Genomic DNA, 13,625 nt, shown 5'->3' with positions numbered 1-13,625 from the left:
AAGATGTTATGACATCATGGCAAGATCATGTAGAAATGAGAGAATTTTATAACAGAATGGTGGTTAAATTTAAAAACCGAAACATAAAAAATGTTATGCAACATGGTAGAAAGAGAAATTATACATGGAAAAAATAATATATAATCAAAAGGTGCTTCAACAAAGTATTAGTTTAAGGGTGTGAACATACAACAAAGTATTAGTTTAAGGGTGTGCACACTTATGCAACCAGCATATTGTACGTTTTTTATTTTTTATATTTTTCCCCCTAACAGATCTGTTCATTTTTTCAATTCAATTGTACAGGTTATAGGTCACATTAAAGGTGGGAAAAGTTTTGAAATGATTTATTGTGGTCTCATTTTTTATATCACAAAACCAGGCATTTTAACAGGGGTGTTTAAACTTTTTATATCCACTGTATATAATGTAAATAAGTAGTAATGTAATTATTTGATTGTGTAGACACTTATGGATTATGAAAATAAAGAACTCCTACTTTTTTGATGGGTGGCATGGGATCTTTTACATCCACCCGAGCTATCACCAACTCAAGCAGATAGCACCTCAGTTTAACATCTCATACGAAGGATGGCACTCAGCAGTGCAGCACAGTTAATGAAAATATATGCCAAATAGGAGCGGGACCAAAACTGAGCCCTGTGGTACATCATTGGTAACTTTTTTGTTTTCAGAAATGGCACTTGTGACTCTAACCAAATGACAGCCAGTTATTATTGTCCACCGATACTCAGACCTACAAGTCTAGCTGAACCATCCTTTGACAAGGGTGAATTGATGAGGATCCAGATTTAAGAGATTTTCAATGTCCAGAATAATGAGGTCTGACATAATGTACTCTACAACTTTACATATGAGGCTAGTGAGACTAATGGATCTATAGTTACTGGGGTGTATAGTTGGGCCATCCTTGAGTAATGGCATTACATTGGCTGTTTTTAGGCTTCATGAATGTAACCAGTGGTGAGGCTTATAAAAAGTTAGTAAAGAAGGCTCAGAAAGACCCAGTCAGGCACCTGACCCATGGATGAAGACCCATGGATGAAGTATTCATAGATTTTGAGAGTAGAGAGAAGAACTTTCCATAGTAAAAAAGAGTGTTGGCTGGGGAACTGTTGTGTGGTGGCTGTAAAGTAACTGTGGGTGGAAAAGTTGTAAAATTTTTGTTTATAATATGTTGCTATCCAGTATGTGTAGAGTTACAGTGGATTAGCTCTAAACTTTTGCATTTTGTTACTTCTAAACTTAAACTTTAACTTCCTGACACAGTTAAGTTTTTATTTGGTTTTACTTTTGGTTTTAGTTTTCATTTTCATATAAAACTTCCTTAGCTCCTTTTTTAATTTCTTTAGTTAAAGCTAATGCTTCTTTGCTTTTATGCTATAGAATGAGATTATAACATTATATAGTTTATTTAACTTATTTGTTATATAATTTTATATTATATTATTTATATATTCAGGTTTGCTTTTCAATTTCTCATTATATCTGCTTTATTTAACTGGCTATATTAGTGCACACTACAGGGAACAGCTTAACTGTTAGAAGTATAATGAGAAGTCAGGATATAAGTATTTAGAGGAGATATCAACATAATTCATTATAGTTATCAAGTAATAGGAGTTTTTTTATTTTTGAGTAACAGTGGAAACATTTAGCTATAGAATATTTATAAACATTAAGGCTTACAGAATATCATAACATAATTAATTTTTAAAATATAAAATATATATATATATATATATATATATATATATATATATATATATATATATATATATATATAATATATATGAGAGAGAGAGAGAGATGAGAGAGAGAGAGGGATGCATACAATATAGGCCATAAGTTTGTGAGGAAACTAGCTAATTCTAGGTTTAGCATATAATTAAACAACTTTAAACCACTGGCAGCAAGCACTAGCACACTGAAGGTTATGCAAGGTCCCTCAATGCAGTTTAAGTCCCTCAGCAGAATGGTTTTCAGTTAGTGATAAGATAATTATCATGCTCAGAAAAATGGACTTTTGGTTTAAGATTGTTTACAGATGCAGTGGTTTAGTTATGGGCATGTGGTAGCATTGCTTGTTGTGGGAGGTAGTTTATGGTATATGATTCAATAAATCAGCCTCAAAGATGGGGGAAATATGACAAATTTTAATAGTCTTGAAGACATGATAAATATTGATATTTCTCACAAAGCAGTAGCCTTTCCATGCAGACAATGCAGTGCTGGAACACATACAAGTTTCTGTTTTCATTGTTAGCAGCAGGTGCAAGTTGCAGTCACATATTAATGTTTCTGTTTTTTGAGACAGTCCTGAATGGTAGCATTTTTAAGATTTCTGGCACAGAGTAGGGCCACAGAAATGTATTTCAAATTAGAATTCCTAGAATGGGCATCAGCGAATCATACTCTGCCTAAACAGGCCTAAAATGAAAGCCTTGGAAGAAAGGCATAAACAGAAAGCCTTGGTCAAAAAGTCATAACCATCCCTGGTAAAGCAGGAAGTCTTATCAGTCATCTCACATACCAAGCACCAATTCTATGAGTGTATTATACCAATTATAATCTTGTAGCCAATTCTGTATTAAAAGACCAAACACTTGCTTTCTCTCTTGGAAATCTTTCTTTCTCTCTGGGTGTACCTTGAAACAATCTGTGATAGAGCATGAGCACATCATTCTCCACAAATATCAGAGCATCTCCATACATCCGTTCACACTTGTCAGGACCCAAGACATTTTCATCTTTGTACACATCCTTATCAGGGCAATTGCATCAGAGCTCAGGAAGGGATCTCAGAGGATACTGGAGAATGATAGTAAGGGAGAACTGGATCTAAGAACTCAGAAGAGAGGGTGAAAAGTATAATAAAAGAGAGGGGTGTAAGAGGAGAATGGAGGAATGAGATAGACTGGAAATATAGAGAAAACAGAAATAAATGGAAGAAAGAAAGAAAGGAACCAGTAACAGCATCATGAAGAGATAGGAAAAGGAAAAAAAAAGGGAAAGACACCAGACCATGGAAGGGCATACAACAAAGGGAAACAAAAAAAGGAAAAAAAAAAACACAAAGAAAACAAAAAGGGTCAAACAAAAATAAAAGGAAAAAAGGAGGAAAAACAAAGATAATGACAAAAAGCAAAAAACAAAAAAAAAAAGCAGGAGATGAGAAAAGAAAGAGAGAAAAAATTCAACAAGAATAAAATAGAGAGGAAAGAATGAAAGAAAAAAAAGAAAGAAGAAAAAGAAAAGGCAGAAAGAAAAGAATAAATGGGGAAAAGTAAATAAATAGAGCAGAAAACTTGAAAAATGGACTAATAAAGTATATATGATGTGGGATGGATAGACATAAATACAATACAATTAGGGGATCAAAAAATGAATAGACACAAATACTGAAAATTAATGTGACTAGAAATAAATATAATACAATCAGACTAAGAATATTAAAATGAATGAGATTGAAACATAAAAGAATAATATACAATTACCATCAAAATATATATATACAAAACAGCAGGACAGACAATGAGAAAGATAATGCTCAAATGTTATCTCAAAAGGGATATAAGGATATCAGAGGCAAAAGCCAGGCAAAACATCTCACCAAAAAAAGGGGGAAATCAGGGAAAGGGCACACCCAGGAGGGGCAAAATAAGGTTATGAATATAGAAGGCACATCTGGGTCTCTGGAGGGGAGGGCTCTAAAGAGATAGAAGTAACAAAAGGGGTAAAACAGAAAAGACAATTAAAAAATTGTGTAACATAGATGAGAAATTGAAATGAGTAAGAAAAGTAAAAAAAAACAGAGAGAGGAAAAATATGAAATATGCCGAAGAGGATGGAAAAGTACAAAGAGACATGGATGAAAACACAAAAAAAAAAAAAAAAAAATAAAAAGGAAAAAAAAATAAGTAAATAAAAAATATGTGGAGGAAATGTGTGTGTGTAAATGTGTGCAAGGAGGAATACCATTTATTACAAAGGAAGTGAAAAAAGTGGGGAAGGAAAGTAGTTCATATGGGTAAGAAGAATAAATGAAGAAAAGTGGGGAAAAAACAATATACACACACCAAACAGGGATGATGATATACACATCTTCTCAGTTTTTTTGAGAAATGTGAACAAATGAATGGAAAGTAAAGCATAATTATAGGTGGGGAACTTCAATGTGACACCATACCACAAAAACACAGTTTATACAGAACGAAGGAGTACAACAGTAACACACTGAAGGACCTGGAAAATAACAAGGTGCATGGCATTAAATAGGTAATTTCCTACTCCTTAGCTAAACTGTGGAACTCTTCCCCCACATACGCAACCTACCAAACCATACTAATTTTAAATTTCAGCTACTCTCTCATCTAACAGCTAAATGGGAATGCCCATGTCACGCTCCAACATATACCCCTCTCTACCCTTTCTTTCTTCCCTGCACTGAAATCATCACCTGTTATAATTACTATTGCTTCTTGTCATCCTAAATCATTCTCATCCCTTACCTGGGACTAATTTCTCTGTTATCTAATGTACTATACTTTCAATAACAAATAGTTTTGGTGCTTCTTTCATAAATAATGGTTCATCTAACCACAAATGGATTGTAGCTATGCTTTAAAAGTTAACTCAGAGCTTAAGTCATTTTGTTCTTCTGTTAATGTTGTTTACCTAACCTGCAAAGGTCTAGTAATCCTCATGTTCTTCAATGTTAACTCTCTAAGTGCTTATTACATAATGTATTATTCTTCTGTAATGTTTAATTGTTCTGTATGAACTCTTTGTTATTTCTTTGTAACATTGAACTTGGAATGTCTTGGAGCTTTTCTCTCTGGGCATCAACTGAAAAGTGGCTCTTTGTGGCCCAGTGGACCTCCCCGGTCATCAAACTTAAAATAAATAAATATAAGAAGAGAAAAACAAGCAAGCAGGAAAGAATGCACATTTACCAGGCATAGCCCAAATGCAGGGTCAGGCTGATTAAATAGAGTTATAGCACATAAATAATCTTAAAGGACCAAAGAAATAGAAATAAAGGAGGATACATCCTGGAAAATGCCCTGGTACTAACCACAGTACAGCAGTTCAACATAGGGTCCAAGCAGAGATGGGCTACCTAAAATGGAAAAAGCAAACAGGAAAATGCATTGGAACACACAGTCAAAGAAACATTACAAGATAATGAGAGGGATAGGTAAGAGCTAAGAGCAAAATGACGTGACTGAATAAAGGCAACAGAGTCAACGGAAGAATAATCCAAGTCAAAGGGAGATTGAGAAAAGAAGAATAAGAACAGAGACAGATGGAAAACGTACTAATAAAAATGGAAGAGGAACTATCTAAAGAGGGTCCCAAGGCACAGGAACTAAAGCACGGACATTCATCAATAAAATTAGAGAAGAAATAGAAGGTGAGAGTGGAAGAAATGATCCAAACATGGTTCTTAAGGAGTCCCGGTGAGAGAAAGGGAATCCTTGGGCAAACAACTTACCAGTTAATGTTAAGAAACAACAAAAACCGGGGGGGGGGTAGATAAAAAGTGTAAAAGAAAAGGAGGGTGAACACAGTAAATATTATGAAGAATTATATAAAGAAAACAAGATGAAGTGAACCGATGCAGATGGATTGGAAAGAACACACAAGGGTATGTTCTAAACGCACAGCAAAGAGGGAGCTTGGAAACAAAAATAACAAAAGACATGAATGTGGTAGTCAAGAAGATGACAGGAAAACAAGTGGACCATATGGCTGAATTTTATAAATGGGGTGGAAATACTCTATAACAGACAATGATGGAAGAACCGGTCAGGATAGGCTCAGGAGAAATACTGCAAACAATGAGAAAGACCAGGACAGTAGATTTGCCAAAGAAGGGGACAAAAAAGAAGCAGAAACTACAGGTCCATTTCCTTCCTGAATACAGACCTATAAAGTTAATAGCAAAAGTCCTCCCAGACATAAAATATAAAGGACAAAATGGGTTTACAAAGTGAAGAAAAGCTGAAGACAACAGGGATCTTCTACTGAAGGTCATGTAGAAAGAAAACAAAAATGATTAGCTTGATGGCCCATTAACTGCATGGATGGTTCATGTATCCTAACTGCAAATAGATAATAGAAAGACACAACACAGCTATTTTCTTGTATATACATTACTAAGGTATATGTAACATGCAGTTTAAACTCTGATAACATTATGCAGAGCTAGGAAGGTACTACATGTGCTTTAATCTGAATGTCTTCCATCAGGTTAGAGTTCATTTATTTAATGATGCACAGTTGAAGTAGACAACACTGGCTCATTTTTAATTATGATTCAGCAACCTTAAACAGTCAAAATAAAATTAAATCCAGGCAGCAATCATATAGAAAAAATGTAAACTACTCTGCTGAAAGTAATTAAAAATACATAAACAGCTAAAGGTAAACTAAGAAAAAGTTCATTCACATAAAATCAAACATCTAACATAAACTATGGACAAAAAGATCAGAAATCTGTGGTTCTATTCCTATGCAAGTTGCTTGTTAAACAAGAAATATCTTTATTAAATTATGTATGACATATGCAATGTTACATTTATATAAATGAAAATAAACCATAGCGACACAAGCTCAGTTGCAAATATTATACACTCCAAACCATGCGGACACAAATATAGCTGCAACATTATACATCATTTGAATTGTTAGTCAACCATTACATAGCTCATTCAAATCCTGCAGTCTGTTAAACCTCTTTCCTCTCACATTTCACATTTTTTCCTATGTAATTTGCTCCTACCTTTTTCTAAAGATCCCAGTTCCAGTTTTATTTTTGCTACTATCTTTGCTGCTTCTAGTAAAGTTGGTTTAAACTTTGATTTCTATTTTCAAGTAATTGCTTTTTAAGCAGCCATCATAATTAGACTCAGCAAGGCTTTACTATGTCCAGGCAATTCTGATTCTGTATCACAGCTCAAAAAAAATAATTTCCCTAGTTACTCCAATTTGCTCACCCAGCATCTCTGACAGAACAGTCTGCAGGGAATCTTTACAGTCTGCCAACTCATTACACTCCCAGAAAATATGTTCTCAGTTACCTCTTTCTTCCCCATCAAAGCTCCAACATTTGGTGTCTATCTGAGGTAAAATTCTTTGAAGTCTGCTTGGGGTACAAACCATACCTATGTAATACTTCCAGGCAAAGATCCTAAATCTTCTAGATTTTGTTGCATATTTGGGAGACATACATATATCCTCTCATTGTTTCTTTGTGAATTGCTTATCTAATCTCTCTTTCCAATCCTTCCTAACCTCCTCTGATTGATTCTTATAGTTATCATGCAATATTTTATATGCTCTACTAATAATTCCTTTCTTAACAGCAACTTCGGTTCTAGATTCTAGTAAAAACTCTATCAATGTTTAGGACGCCCCTATTTCTTTCTCTTTGCTTATACTCTGATAACAATCCTTGAAATGGAAGGCTATCTCTAACCTGCATTCCAAATAAGGTCTTGGCATCTTCCCATTCTACTACCTTTCTCTCTGTACTTATTTGTTCCCAATACCTTGGTTTCTTTTCCAGTTTTCTTCAATATATTCCAGCTCCCTCTTGCCTAGTGTCTGGATCCCTAATTGCAGTCATCTCTAGTGGCAGAATTTCCTTTCTCCATTCCCGTGTTGACTTGGTTCTTAGAGGACCTTCTGCTACTTTATGAATGTAATATATAATACTCTGCATGGTTATTACTGTTCTCCTTAATGGTCTGCATCCAAAATCCAAATCTTTCCCTGTTACTTGAGCTCCCCCATCATCTCTTCCACTATGAAGTATAGCTTTTTGCTTGTGCTATGTATAGGAGCCTTAGCTGTGTTGCTCTGAAATACCTCTCCAACTTAGGTAATCCCAATCCGCCCTGTTCTACTGGAAGAATAAGCTTATCCCATTTCACTCTTGCTGTCTTCCCCTCCCAAATAAAATCCTTCAGCTATTTACTAATTGCTATCCACAGCTGCTCCTCTGGTTGACAAAAATATGCCTGACTAGTGTTAAAGACTAAAGGAACTAAAACAATTTAACTGCTTGTATCCATATAACACAGCATCTATTTTCTCAGTTTTTGTATTATCTTTTTTCTTCCCACATCTCCTTAGCTACCACACTGGTATCATTTTTAATCCATACTCCTAAATACTTCATTTTATCATGTCTCCATAAATATGGATATTGCTGAACCAATTTGTATGTGGATACATAATTTACTGCTATTGCTTTTCTTTTAGCTTTATTAATTTTATATCCCGAAAAGGTTTGAAGCTATCTCAATATGTTCCATAGCACTGTAATGTCCCTTTCTGGTTTTGTCAGGTATAAAATAATGTCATTTGCAAATAGAGCCAGCTTTTCTTGACTACCATACCAATCATATCCTTGAATTTCTGAGTCCATTATTTTCTTTGCCAATGGTTCTAAATATAATGCAAATAACAAAAGGAAGAGAGGACACCCATGCATGGTTCCTCTGCTCAAGATGAGATTATCAAAGAAGACCCCGTCCACTTTAATTTTTACATTTGATCCTTCATATATCCTCCTAATTAACCTTATAATTTTAGCAGGGAATGCAAATGCTTCCACTGCTCTGCTCATAAAATACCAGTTTACTCTGTCAAATGCTTTCTCTGTATCAAGACGAACCAGCAACATTGGTATTTTCTTACATTCTGCTCCCCTCTGGATCATCACTGTTCTGTTTATGTTGTCAAATGTTTGCCTCCCCTCCACAGAAACATCACTTTTGTCATTCTTTTAGCCATTACAGACATGATTTAGTAATGAACTGGACCTGTACGAAGCTGGATCTGATGGATCTTTACCCTATTTTAGGTATTACAGCTACTACCACTTTCTTCCAGGATGTTGGTACTTCTTCTCTTGAAATACTGTTAAACAGAACCTTCCAGATTTTTATCAGTTTTCTTTTCTCCCAGCTTCCAAACTTCCACAGGAATACTGTTTATTAATGGGGACTTTCCTATAGATTGGTTATACATCACCATTTTTATTTCATCTCCTCCTATCCTGTTAGTAATTGAGCCTCCTCTCCCTCTAGCCTTGGCATGTTTAATTCGTCCATAAACATTTTCATTTGTACCTTTTCTTCATTTCCATATTTCTCTGCTTTATACAAAGTGTCACAAAATTTCTGAAATACTTATAATACTTCATACAGAATCCCTTGTCCTCTTCCTTATTACAGGCTCCCTAAGCTTGGTAACAAGTCCTTTCTACTTTCTGTTGCCTGAGCCACTGTTCTAAAAGTTTTTGTGCTCTAGAGTTACTATCAAAAAACAGCTGCTTAACAACAATCTTTCTAAACTCATGCATATTATTGAGGTAATCCCTTATTTTCATTTTGGCATTCTGTAGTTGTCCCTCTTCTTGTTCTGTGATGTTCCCCCTATTTTGCAACACTAATATTAGTCAGTCCCTCTAAGTAATTCTTGTTACCTCTTAACCATATCTCCCTTTCATTTATTTCCACCTATTTTTAAATTCCACTTTAGTTTTATCCCACGCCCTAGCTATATTTTCAGAAGTTATTTCTATCTTCTAATAGGCTCCTGAATAATTTCTACTACCCATTCCTTAAAAGCCTCTCTTTTCAACAGATAGGTGGGAAAGTGCCAGTGTGTCATTTTTATTTCATTATCCTGTGTTTTGATTTTAGTTGTTATTGGTGCATGATCTGAAATAGTTATTGGGTGTGTATCAAGACCTTCAATTACATGCATAAATTCCTGTGAAATGTAAATTCTGTGTAGCCCAGCCCAGTTTTTCTATCTTGGGGAATAATATGTAAATTCACTCTGAATTCCTAGTACTGAATTCACATCTTCCATGCCAAATATTTTCATAAATTTCTTTAAAAATCTACCCTCCTTTGTTATATTTCCCTTTCTCGGCCCCCCAGACGCATCTTCACTGTTGCAAATCAAATTCCAGTCCCACCTTTAAGTAACATTCCTGGCTGAAAGCGGATTATTTCTCCCAGAATTTTCTTTAGCTCCATTATAGCAGTTTTATGTGGAATATAAATGCATGCCAGTGTAATCCTCCTCTCTTGCCAGTAACCCCCTTAGTACTACATATCTACCATTATTGTCTTTTCCTCGTCTGCTCTTACTATTGGAGCTCCTCTTCCAATTAACATAAGTACTCCTCTCTTTCTTTGACACACATACTTCACTGAATAACCATCCTGAAAACCTTTCTTTATCAAATTCACATGTTCAGTTCTTTCCATGTGTCTCCTGTAGCATAGCTATTAGTACTCTACGTTTTTTAATATAGTTCACTACTCTTTCTTTTTTTGCATTTATCTGTGAGACCATTAATGTTTAAAGACATTACAGAAAGGATCATGTTCTTGAAGGATTATTATTCCTACCTTTTATGTTTAACAGCTTTTTTTAAATGTCTATTTCCAGCTTTTGTGTTATATCCGTGCACTGTTTAGCAGGTTGATCTTTTATACAACTGTTTCTTGTCATCTCCACTTCAACCTATTTCACATATTGCAGAACTTTTTGTTTTATTGAAAACCCTCAAATAAATACACACACACACACACACACACACACACACACACACACACACACACACACACACACACACACACACACACACACACACAAAATAATCCTCTAACAAACAAAACTATGTACATCTTCAAATATTGAAGTCTTATCCACCCTAATAGGAACAAAGATTCCAAACTGACAGCCACACACACTGACTGGAGCTAAACAGAAAGAAAGATTATCCATGCTAAGACACATGGTAGAGCCTGTGACTCTATTAAGTGCTGTCTGGTTTTGCCTTATCTTTATAGCTCTTCCAGCTGGGAAAACACTTGAATGCTTTCAGAAAAAATTTTCTCCAAACAATTTCTCTTTATCAGATTGTCTGCTAGTGACATGAGAACCAGATACAGGGCTGTTTACTAGAAAAAAGACCTTATAATATTCAATATTCTTTTTCATTTACTTGCTTTCTGTTGAAATTTATTATTATCATATACAAGAATAAGAAAAAGCATATTAATTTTTCTTTTGTCACGCTCTTTTAACCAGATCCCCTTTTTTTTACACTGCAGTGCCTACATTTCTTAAAACTGAACAAGGAGAAAGAGAGAAGGGTAAAGAAACAAAAAGAATAAACAGAAGCACCTATTTACATTAGTATCTTCATTACACATAACTGAAATAAATTACTTTATAACATGCAAAGAAAATCATGCATTATTCTTAAGAAAAAAATGTTTTACTTACAGTTAACTTTTTCCCTCCTCTTCCCCTCTTCTGAGTATTTTTCCGAACATTAATGACATGAAGTAGGGCACATAGTCCCCTACAAGTTTAACAAAGTCCAATATTCCAGATTCTCTTGTTGTATTCCTGTTCATCTCCATCTCTCAAACCCTATCTCTGCTTCCCTATGCCAGTTGCTTGAAGTCACATTCAGACACTGACACTGCAGAGCATCATTAGGGGGATGCTGCAGTCTTGATATCTCATCCTTTGCATGACACATTACACAAAGTCGCATCTGCCTGAGTCAGCGGTAGCTTTGGTAGAGGTTAAATATGACAGGTCTCTTACTGGAAACAAGAGAAATGAAATTTCCCCACTGTCTTAGTCAAATTTTCCCATCTGTATAAATACCACCATGGGTGTCCAATTAAAATATACAAGCCTAGTCTGCCTAACTTTATAAACAAAAGAAACAAACAAAATTACATTTGGATTTTAAGGCAAAATGGCATTTCAAAGCAATCCATAAACCTACTAAGAGTTTCTAAACATATAATGCTACAAGATAATTTCAACTCTTAGGTTCAAATATGCTAAATTTTGAATTATACTCAAATGGGTAATGAACAACAAGTTAAATACCAGACATGTACTTAACATCTCATTTGTCCTGCAAAGAGGTCTTCTGCAGTGACAACTGCTGGGATATGCACTTGTGATCATTATGTTACACCATTTATCCAAAATAGCACTAGAGGAAAGTAAGATTCAGGCCACAATGATATGCAAATAACCAAAGTTGAAACAGAAAAAGAATAAAATTATTTCCAAGAATATCATCCATAAAAATAACGGAAACATAATGGCAATCAAAACAGTTACTTGATCAGATAGCTCACTTGCAGAAAAAATAAAGAATGCCATGGATGAAATGAAGACAGCAGAGTCGGCCTTCTCTTTATGGGAATAGCTTTAGCTAACTCCTCTAGTACATGCAACAGTTCCTATCTGGTACACCTCAACTCTGAGTTGAGGAACAAAAAAATAAATGTATTTTACTTGAAACTGTAACTATCTACTTGTTGCAAATGTAACAAGTGGTTTGCTAGAGTTAAAATACCAACCACAGAGAGCTTCAGCCTTGACTGCAGTTACAGTATCAGGATTAATTTATGAAAGCCAGACCTGCAATACTGTCTTCCTAACACCTTGTATCTGGAAAAGCTGCCCATCCTAGCTATGCTTTGTTTATAGGTATTCTCCCACTTAACTACAGAAGTGATGATGGGGAATAAGAAATGTTGTGGAGTTCCTGACGATGACAACTACTGAAGAAAATTTCTGTGCAGAAAATTGCCACCCGGGTGGAAGAAGCTAGTCATGACTCGAGTAAATGTTGAATGAAGATAACTCTATTAATATCAAAGGGCAGAGAAAGAACAGACATCAATAAAGGGACTGATGAATGAAGAACCAGACCTAAATCAAATGACAGCTTGTTTTCACAGGGCAGGTCTGAAGTATTCACCTTCAGATGGATTAAGGGAACCACAGGAGATGATGTTAAGCAAACTTCAGTTGGTGAAGAACTGACAAACCATAGCCAGTTATGGCACCGTTTGCTTACAAGGAGTGCTACACATCAGAATATGCAATGAAAACAGAGGCCTGCATAACTGCAGACTGTGGTACTGTGGCTACCACTGCCAATACCCTGTAGGAGTGCCTAGGGAAGTCTGAGATGATAAGTTCGGAGGTGGTGTTATTTCTGGTTATTCCCTGACCCTACAACGTTTTTCATAGGCTTTTCTCTGGGCTTTGATAAACCCAATAGGATGACTTTTGGACACAAGCATTAACACTGGGAACTAAGCTTAGAATACAAGGCACCACTTGCTGGAAGAGGGATGATCAGTACACTGTCAGTGATGAAAAGTGTCAAAAAAGTCAGATATATCTGTCTCTGGTGAGGTAAGAAAATAGAAACTGTTTTGTGACAAACAAAAATTCTGTAGTATCCATGCAAACATGTTAATAACTACAAAAGAATGGTGATCCTGACTTTCAGGTACATAACACAGTGGTAGGTATGAACAACTCTTGCTGAATGTTGCAAAAATGTCTTTTTAGATCCTAGTTCCTAAAGGCTAATGTTCACAGATATGTTCTAGATAAAAAATCAATGAGCGAAGAATATCCTACTGCAAAACAATGTATTTTCATAGGTTTGCACAATATTTGTATTTTTTTTTATTCAAGTGTTTCTATTTTCATTATTAATACTCAATGCATGGGTAAAG

At 35.2% G+C, this 13,625-nt stretch overlaps 1 protein-coding gene across 4 annotated transcripts in view; it reads right to left on the bottom strand.

The window, feature by feature from the left end:
• The window catches only part of RAB3GAP1 (RAB3 GTPase activating protein catalytic subunit 1), a 2,239,542-nt gene that overhangs the window by 425,316 nt on the left and 1,800,601 nt on the right, over positions 1 to 13,625 (bottom strand). The window lies entirely within an intron of this gene.

Source organism: Protopterus annectens, chromosome 6.part0, assembly GCF_019279795.1.
Source record: "Protopterus annectens isolate FY-2018-M chromosome 6.part0, PAN1.0, whole genome shotgun sequence".
NCBI lineage: Eukaryota > Metazoa > Chordata > Ceratodontiformes > Protopteridae > Protopterus > Protopterus annectens.
Note: the sequence above shows the minus strand (reverse complement) of the source record. Positions and strands in the feature narration are given on the sequence as shown.